Here is a 9,724-nt window from a genome sequence, read left to right as displayed (position 1 = left end):
AATGCAACACATATGAAATGCGTGTGTTCCAAATAACAATCTATTATTTCTTCTCTAAAACTCCACTTCACTCCCAGATAATCAATCAAGGCATGAGCTGGGAAAAGCTTGTTTACGTTCTAAGTCGTTGGGGGGATGGAATAGCCGGCTGCTGGCAGCTTGTCTTTATCAGTACATTTAGATGACAAAAGACGCTGGCGGAGAGGTGAGAAGGGTTTTAAGAAGCGATTTAAGGTGGGCCAGATCTACGAGTTTTTTCGTAGGCTCTGGTAATTCTAGTGTTAAATCCTTAAGCACCTCTCCATCAGCGTCTTTTGTTTTGTAAATGTGTCAATCAGCACAAGCAGCAAGCAGCCTGCTATCCCATCCTCCGCCTTGACAAAGCTCAGCTCGCGGGCAAAAAGTTCCCCCAGCTCAAGCCAAGGTTCCTTATCTGTTTGTGATGTGCCTGGAGTTATATAGTGTAAATAATACAGCATATCGTTATTTGAAATACATGCATTTCATGTGTGTTCCATGTCTGCAAAGATCTGGGTAAGTGTAGGATTAAAGGAAATGTGAGAAATGCAAGAAATGCTGAACAAAAAACGTAAAGCAGAAACTTTTTCCATGTTATACTAATAATGAAGAAGTGAATAATGTGTGAAGACTTTAGTCCAAATATCAAGTAAACACATGTGCTTTTATTCAAGTATATAACCAAAGAAAAAAAAAGCATTTGACTTACATGTGGCCATCAATAAGTTAAAAACTCAAGCTCAAATGTCAGTCGACTGGGAATTTACACATATTTTTGAATGGTACAGAGGTAAGAACTGCTGCCTTTTAACCCGAAGGTCCCGAGTTCGAGACTGGGCACTCCACACTTTGAGTAGTGAGCTGCTATTATTATTATTATTTCTACATTATAATTAAAACATACATTTGATTTGAGTATGTAACTTCCGGTGTAAATTTTCGTTACTTGTAAAAGTTAACGCTTGTTTTTTTATTATTCAGTTTAATTCTCTCAGTGATGTTCACATGATACAACGAACTTGCCTCTCCCTCTTTGAATTGAGTGGGCCCTGTGCTCACTGCCTGTCACCATAGAGCTCGATTGGTATTTGCCAGAAAGTAACAGAATTGGCAGGTCCACCACTGGTGCCCTGTGCTTTTCACAGATGAGAGCAGTTTCACCCTGAGCACATGTGACAGACGTGAAAGGGTTTGGAGAAGCCGTGGAGAACATTATGCTGCCTGTATCATCGTTCAGCATGACTGGTTTGGTGGTGGGTCAGTGATGGCCTGGGAAGGCATATCCATGGAGGGAAGCACAGACCTCAACAGGCTAGACAACAGCACCTTGACTACCATTAGGTATCGGGATGAAATTATTGGACCCATTGTCAGACCCTATGCTGGTGCAGTGAGTCCTGGGTTCCTCCTGGTGAATGACAATGCCAGGCCTCATGTGGTGAGAGTTTCTGGAGGATAGATAGATAGATAGGTAGATAGCAGTGGCAGACTGTCAGGGCCTGCAAGGCCTTCTCTGCTGGCCTAAAAAAATATCTGAATCACAAACTGATGTTATTTATATTTTGTCCATGAATACTTATTAAATAATTTCAAATAGTCTGTCCGCTTCCTTTCATAGCTTTTCCGATGGTTGTGCTTCTTCCAGACATGTATTTTCATATTAAAGCATTTAACCAATCACATTTCAGCAATCATTTGTTGCCAGGCAGGGTCAAAGTCAAAGAAGTCTGCCCGGAGGCCTTCACAATCCGTTCTGCAGGCCCTCTAACACAAAATAAATGTCGATTAAACTGTTGCTTCAACCAATCAGATTTTGAGTTGGTTTCACTAGGGCCCTCTAGCAGGCGTACGGCAACGTCACCGTATTCAGACCCATTGATTGGATAGGATGGTGTAATAGCTATTTTGTCACCCCACAATGGCTGAAGGAGGAGAAGAAATAGATTTGGTGGCAGATTTACTTTCAAGGCCATTTTCAAGACGGACTTTCAAGAAAAGCTGGACATTGTTAAGAAAGGTCAGACAACTCCGAAGCTAGCTAGCCTGTCACAACCAGGAGGAGGATTTGTCCACCACTTTCAGGTTACCAACTACGAGCAGTACCCCTGGCTCACAGGGTCCGAGGAACACTGCAAATTGTATTGCTGGGAGTGCTTGTTATTTGCCACTAGTCGACATGGTGTTTGGAGCCACACTGGGTTTGTAAATTTGACTTGCCTAACCAAGGCAGCAAGACATCAAAGCACTGCCGGACACTTACAAGCAACGGTGCTTTCCAAAACTTTTGGGGAAACCAAAGGGGATCTACAGCTGAACGAGCAAGTGCACAGGGAAACGGAGCTCCACAATGAAAAGGTGAAGAAAAACAGAGAAATCTTAAAAAGACTGATAGACTGTGTCATTTTTTTGGGCAAACAGGAACTTTCATTTCGGGGACACGATGAAAGCGTGGGATCCAATAACAGAGGGAACTATGTGGAGCTTTTTTCTCTCATTGCTGAGAGCAACACGGATTTGCATTACCACCTGTCCACCAATAAAGTGTTTAGTGGGACGTCGGGTAAAATACAAAACGACCTGATCACTGCTATTGCTGAAGTGATGGGAGAAGAGATAAGAATTGACGTTAAAAAAGCACCGTTCGTCTCTATTATGGTGGATGAGATGACAGACGTGAGTAACGCAGCGCAGCTAGCACTGGTCCTGCGTTACGTAACGGGCACAGTTGTCAAGGAGCGATTTGTCAGATTTGAAGATTACCAGTGGGAAGCGAGCCGATGACATTGCAGGTCTTATCATCAGATTTTTGTTGGAAAATGAATGTCTGGGTAAAGTTGTGGCACAGTGTTTTGATGGCGCACCGGTCATGTCTTCTGGATTAAATGGGGTGCAGGCTAAAGTTAAAGAGAGAGCACCTTTGGCTTTATTCATACACTGCTCTGCACATCGGCTCAATTTAGTACTGACTCAAAGGGCCTCAAAGCTTAAAGAATGCAAGATCTTTTTCGGCCACCTCAATGGCCTTGCTGCATTTTTTTCTAGATCACCTCGGCGCATGCAACTACTGGACAAAATCTGCCAGCGCCGTCTCCCTCGTGTGGCACCAACACGGTGGCAGTACACATCCAGAGTGGTCAATACGGTCTTTGGGAAGAGAGATGCTCTAAAGGAACTGTTTCATCACATTCTGGAGCATCATGACGAGTATGATGAGGACACAGTGCACTGTGCTGATGGATTTAAAGCACGTCTGGATGATTTTGAGTTTTGTTTTTTGCTTCACATATTCAATGGCATTTTTGAGTATTCAGACGTGCTCTTTTCAATACTTCAGGACAAAAAACTGGATGTGCAGTTTTGTCTGGCTTGGGTAAAGGAGTTCTGTGACACCGTTGCGCCGATATGAGGAACTCTACGAGGCCACTGAACGCATCGCAGGCGCTCTGAGCGTACGAAGAGGTCAAGCGCAAGATCCTCACGCACACTACCGCCAACTTCATGGCAGGATTCTGGACAACATTATTTGCCAGACACAGACCAGATTTAAAGACCACGAAAAACTGATGTTTGTCATGCTCCTCAACCCCCAGAAGTTTCTGGAATACAAGAAAAATTTCCCACATGCAGCCTTCTCCAGTTTAACACAGAGCCACGGAGCACTTTTTGATCTGTCTTGGCTAAAAACAGAACTGACTGTAATGTATGCCATGGATGATTTTGCAGGAAAATCTCCCACTGATCTCCTTGACTTCCTTCATCAGAAAAATCTGAATGAGAGCATGGGGCAGCTGTACACATTGGTATGTTTGGCGGTGACCATTCCTGTGTCCACTGCTTCTGTCGAGCGGACATTTTCAGCCCTAAAGCGAATTAGAACTTATGCCAGGAATACGACAGGGCAGGTTCGACTTTCAGCATTACCTTCGATGGCGATAGAAAGGGATTTCGTGACAGAACTGAAGCACACGGATAATCTGTACGACAGAGTAATTGAATTGTTTTTGAGGAAAGAGAGGAGGATGGATTTTGTTTACAAATAATCCGAATTTTTGGTGAGTAAAATGTTGCTATTTTCCTAAATAATATTGCAAGTTTATGAGTTATTATTGATGTTTTTTATGTGTGTCGTGGCTGTAGCTGCAGTAGAAAGGAACTTATTCACCCCTGGTTTTACTATTCAATAAAGGCATTTATTGTGGCTACAGGAGTTATCTATCTGCGATGCAACGGCTCTTTATACTGTATTTCTGCATATTAAGATGGTTTTTATAACCATAAATTAGTTTTTGAGGGGCGGGTTGATTCAGACGGAGCACTACTGAAGGAATAGGTGTGAAATGCACGGTCCACCACTGATAGATAGATAGATAGATAGATAGATAGATAGATAGATAGATAGATAGATAGATAGATAGATAGATAGATAGATAGATAGATACTTTATTAATCCCAAGGGGAAATTCACATGAAGGAATTGATACCATTGACTGGCCCCAACGCTCACTTGACCTAAATCCAATAGAACACCTCTGGGACATTATGTTTCAGTCCATCCGACGCCACCAGGTTACACCTGCATACTGTATCGCAAAAGATGAACATCCCTTCACAAAATTTGGCCCACTCATATTTGCTATATAAAAAATGGTATAAACATCAATCCGACTTTGGACAACCATATGCTGAAGGACTGGCCAAATAGCCAAAAGTATGAAAAAAGAACTTGCCACTAAAGTAAGAGACTCCACACTCCCACTATGTGTATTTAATGATTGATGGAGATGCACATATTTCAATAACAGTGTGGGAGCGTGCTAGAAGATAAAAAAGCGGGTGTATTACCTGCAGGGCTCGAGCAATGCCCCCTGCTTCTGAAGTTTCTCCAGCTCAGCATTTGTTGGCATGACCACATTAGTTTTATGTAGGGCTAGTGCATCTCTTAGTGGTTGTTCATTTCTTCGCACACGCTTCACCATCTCCAGAGTGGAGATCCATCTAGTCAGCACTTCATGTACAAGTGTCTCAGTCTTCAGGCCATGCGTGGCTTGCTGTTTCTTAAGTTCTGCAGTATTTGATGGACTGTGCTTGAAGTGCCCCACCACCTTTTGGCATTTGGAAAGTGCGCCGTCAAATGCAATATTCTGCAGAGACACTGTAACAGAACGTTAAATGCTGTGCGCAATACATGGCAAGTGTTTGAAAGGCAGCTGTCTTGCTGCTGAAATAAAATTTTTTACACTATCTGTACTGAGTGTGCTTTTTATTCTCAACGTTACACTGCTTTGCTATCTATAAAATGTTCGGCGCATGTTTCGGCATGATGTCTCTCTGATGTTTTCATGACCGTCAAAGCATGTGAATGCAGTTTCCACTGTTCATCGACATTACGGGTTGTAACCCCGAGGTAGCTATGATTTTTCCATTGTTCAACAATTAGGAATATGGAGTGACTTCTACGAGAAATAACTTGAAGGCTAGAGTGGCATGCATTCAGTTTGCAGGCTCAGCTTGATCTACGGGAATTTCGTAGGGTCAAAAAGTACCTGCATTAACAGCACTAATTTTTTTAATGACGTTAAAGTTAGAGTGCTTAACGCGTTATTAACACATTAACTTTGACAGCCGTAATATATATATATATATATATATATATATATATATATATATATCCATCCATTTTCCAACCCGCTATATTCCTAACTACAGGGTCACGGGGGTCTGCTGGAGCCAATCCCAGCCAACACAGGGCACAAGGCAGGAACCAATCCCGGGCAGGGTGCCAACCCATATATATATATGCACATGGGAGGCAGTTGAAGGGCTCAAAAGAGGGTAATTTCATGCCAGACCAGGGTGTGGCAGAGTGCACTGATCCTTTCTCTTTTTCCTCTGCAGACCAACCATGGGAAATTCCGCCTGGGTCACTTCTGGTTCCAAGCCCAAAGACATCAATTCTGGTTCCTATCCAGATGACATCATTTCCCCTGTCCGGTTTTAAAACCATGTTTTTCTGTTGCCTCAGTTCTCTTTTGAACTCAACTCTGTAAAGACCTAATTCTCATATTTTTCCTCTGTTTTTCAAACCAATTTACAAATATACAGGGTGGCTTGCCACGAACATTTTTGTGGTATCCTTTGCATCCTTTCACTATATAAATATATATATATATATAAGTCAGAACAGACTTCCAGGTTGTCTCAATCCTTACGACATCAGTGACAGTCATATATAAATCAAAAGGGGTGCAGGCAGTAAGGGGTATCTCTCTTACTCATAGAGAGACTCAGACTGTGATTGAGCCCTAGATTAAAAAGGAGATCCCGAGAGAAAAGCATGGGTCTCCTGACAATGCAGCTCATGGAGCGATGAGTTCACGTCCATCAGAAATGGTGGGGGCGGGGAGACGGTCCACCCTCAGATAGCTGAGGGGCGGAGTAGGCATTCCCAGCCTGCTTCCAAACCCACAGGGCATGTATGTCAGGAGAGAGGCGGCTGTGCTACGAATGCCACTGGCCGGGCCATTTTTGGAAAGAATGTCCATGGAGAACTGGGGAGGTTAAAAGGAAGCAATGGCACAATATCTCCCTGCAGTTCTCCTGTTATTGTATTTCAGGACAAAGCCATGGTCCGGCCAATGCAGACAACCCAACCCGGAAAAGAAATACCCTCGCGGGACTAGACGCTTCACCCTATGGTGCCCAGCTGAAGTTGGGGCAATGTGATGGACGGCCGGCAGCTCAACCATGGTCAGGACACCCAGAGTGGAAGGATGGGGGAAAGCAGCTACTCTGGGACACTGTCTCCCCCAGGATGCTGGATGGCAGCTTCCCTGCACCATAAAGGTGCCCTTGATTCCTGCAAGGCATCATGGAATTTGAAGTTTGGCATCACAGCCCTGCTGGGTACCGTGAGCAGTGCCAGGGGACGCTATGAGAAGACCTTATCTTCTACATAGCCTGGAAGTACTAAAAGGTCATGGGAACGGAAGCCCAGAAGTAATTCTGGGCTGAAGAAAAACTTAAGTTCTCTATCCGACCCAGAAGGGCCGACAAGTCATGTGATCGGAAGGATGGAAGTACTTCCAAGTCAGACACTATTTAGAAGACTGCTGTGAACCCAGCAGGCGAGCCAGAGCTGGGTGGAGGTGGACACAGCTTGCTGGGAGTTGTGGAGGAGAAAGAGAAATGAAAAAGAATAGTATATGTGCTGTGTAATTGTTTATTACTTGTGACTGTAGTGGTGGAGAGCACTGTGAAGAAAAGAAAAGGAATAAAACGTGTTCTTGGTGCTTTTAACTCATGCTGTCAGTGTCTTTCTGTTGGATTATTTATATATATATGAATATATTTATTAATTCTGTGTCATAACTGAAGACTGCATTTAATTTAACTGCATGACACTTAAGATTATTGTTATCTTGCAGGTACTATAATAAAGACTTGTTTTCTTTTACAGCACTGATCTGTTCAGTTATGTTACAGATGCTCAGAGTTTGAATGTGCGCAGAGGTGCATCACAACTGAAACATCAAAGCTTAATTGTGACCTCTGCACTTTTTCAGAGACGTGTAGTGTTTCTTAGTATTTCACACAGTTAAAAAAAAACATATAATAAACATTGAGGCTATCAGCTGATGCTTTGAAGACTGCAGTTTTCATTCCTCTGTTTACCATTGCTCACAACTACAGAAATCATTCCCATTGCTCCAAACAGGATTTTCAGTAAGAAATTTACCAAAGTTACACTTCAGATATCTTGAACTCTAATGGCACAGATTTTGTGTCTGATTGAGATCACATTGACTTGTCAGCATCGCAGTCTGATGGATATGACGAGACCTTGTTGTTTTATTTCAGCACAAAATAGCATCTCTGTTTTTTTCAGATGCAAAGAGTTCCCTGTGTGTCCAAAGCAACCACTCAGGAAAATGTGAAAGAATTGTGCAGCATTTGCTCAATAGCTGTAGAGCTAACACTAAAATGAATTGAAAGACTATTGATCAAGAACAGCTGTACTATAATTGATATCAAATGTTGAAGTATTACAACAAACAAATCCTATAAGTTCCCTGTCAAACAGTGGGCCTCTAAGCTCTGAATACAGACAGAGAACTTACTATAAACACAATTTCAAGCTTATAGGTCCATCTTCCAAAAATAAATTTGTTTATATACTAATTTTGAAACTCTTGTCTGAATTCTTAAATTGTAATGATATTTTAGATAAAATCTTGCAATGTAAAGATTGATTGAAGCATACAAGGACCGTTTGTATTGGAAAAAGAATCAGTTGCTATCATCAGATCACTTAAGCATAACTTTAGGACTATACACAGATGATTTTGAAGTTTGTAACCCAAAAGGAACATCAACAAAGAAGTACAAGGAATATGCACTTTATTGGGTTCTTGCTGATGTGTCAAAAGAGTATAGGTCATCTCTATAGTCAATGTAGCTAGTTTGTCATTGTAATAGAAATAAAATGAAAATATATGGCTATGAAGCAATTTTTGAGCCATTGCTTAGAAATGTTGAATTACTTGAACAGCAAGGATTGTATATTCAGAAATTGGAAGTCAGCTTCAAAATACTAATTATTTATGCTTCCTCAGGCAATCTGGGGGCACGTACACTTGCTGGCTTTCAGGAAAACATCAACATGGACAAGTGTCCTATGTAACACAGACATTAACATTCATCAAGTAGGAAAAGTTGTGTTTTTTCTCAGAACAGTTGAAACTCATAAACAAAACCTTCTGCATCTAATAAAGAATGACACTTTGATATATATACAGTGGTTAAATCTCTTGGCACAAAGTCTCGTCTTGCGGGACGTGAGTTCTTGATATTTTTTAGTTAATACAGTAGACTCCCCGCAAAGTCGTAGTTCAGAGTTCACGGCCTCAGTCATTCGCAGATTTTTCCTTAGAAACTATCTAAAAATTGTTAGCAAAAACTGCAAAAATACGAGTACCTCCACAATTTTTATGACTTTTTCAGTGGCAATACTGTACTGTAGAGAGAACAGGAAGCAACTGTAGAGGAAACTCGGCTTGGGATGGTGAAAGTAGCCAATAGAATTTGAAACTCCCAGCAGTCCCTGCAGTGGCTCCGATTGGTTTTCTGCTGAGGGTGCTGGGGTCAAAGGATGTCAGCATGGCTTTTAAAAAGGGGGCCAGTGACCAAAAGCAAAATAAAAGTTTTTGTAATTTGTGTTTCAATTTCCTGTCTCTCTGCCTGCCTTCTGTTGGTTTACTTGTACTTATGCGTTTTGTCCTGGATCGTTTTGTGTTTGGCGTCTGGATTGTCTGCCATCTACCTGTGTACATGAGGAGTGTAATTTACTGTCATTGCTATCCTGCAAAGAAAGGAGCGCTTCTGAACCCGTCCACCCGTCATCACCATTTCAGGAACTAGCGGTAGGACTATCTTTACATTCCCATTCAATGTGCGGATCTCTGGACCATTTATTTTCATTATTACATTTCATCCATTGCTGTTTTTCATGATTTTTTGTGTGTTTTTTGTTGGTGCTATGTTGTATTTAATGTGTAATCGCTGAAAGGGGAACAGGGGTGGTATCGCTGTTTTCATTTATTTCATTGGTTTTCATTACATTCTTTATTTGCTGTTTGATTACCGGTTTGCTTTGTTTTTGTCTCTGTTTGTGTGTGCGTTCGGGTCGGGCCAAGACTGAATGTATCCC

Source organism: Erpetoichthys calabaricus, chromosome 4, assembly GCF_900747795.2.
Source record: "Erpetoichthys calabaricus chromosome 4, fErpCal1.3, whole genome shotgun sequence".
In the NCBI taxonomy this organism is placed as follows: domain Eukaryota; kingdom Metazoa; phylum Chordata; class Cladistia; order Polypteriformes; family Polypteridae; genus Erpetoichthys; species Erpetoichthys calabaricus.
The sequence above is the reverse complement of the archived record's forward strand: the minus strand, read 5'-3'. Positions refer to the sequence as shown.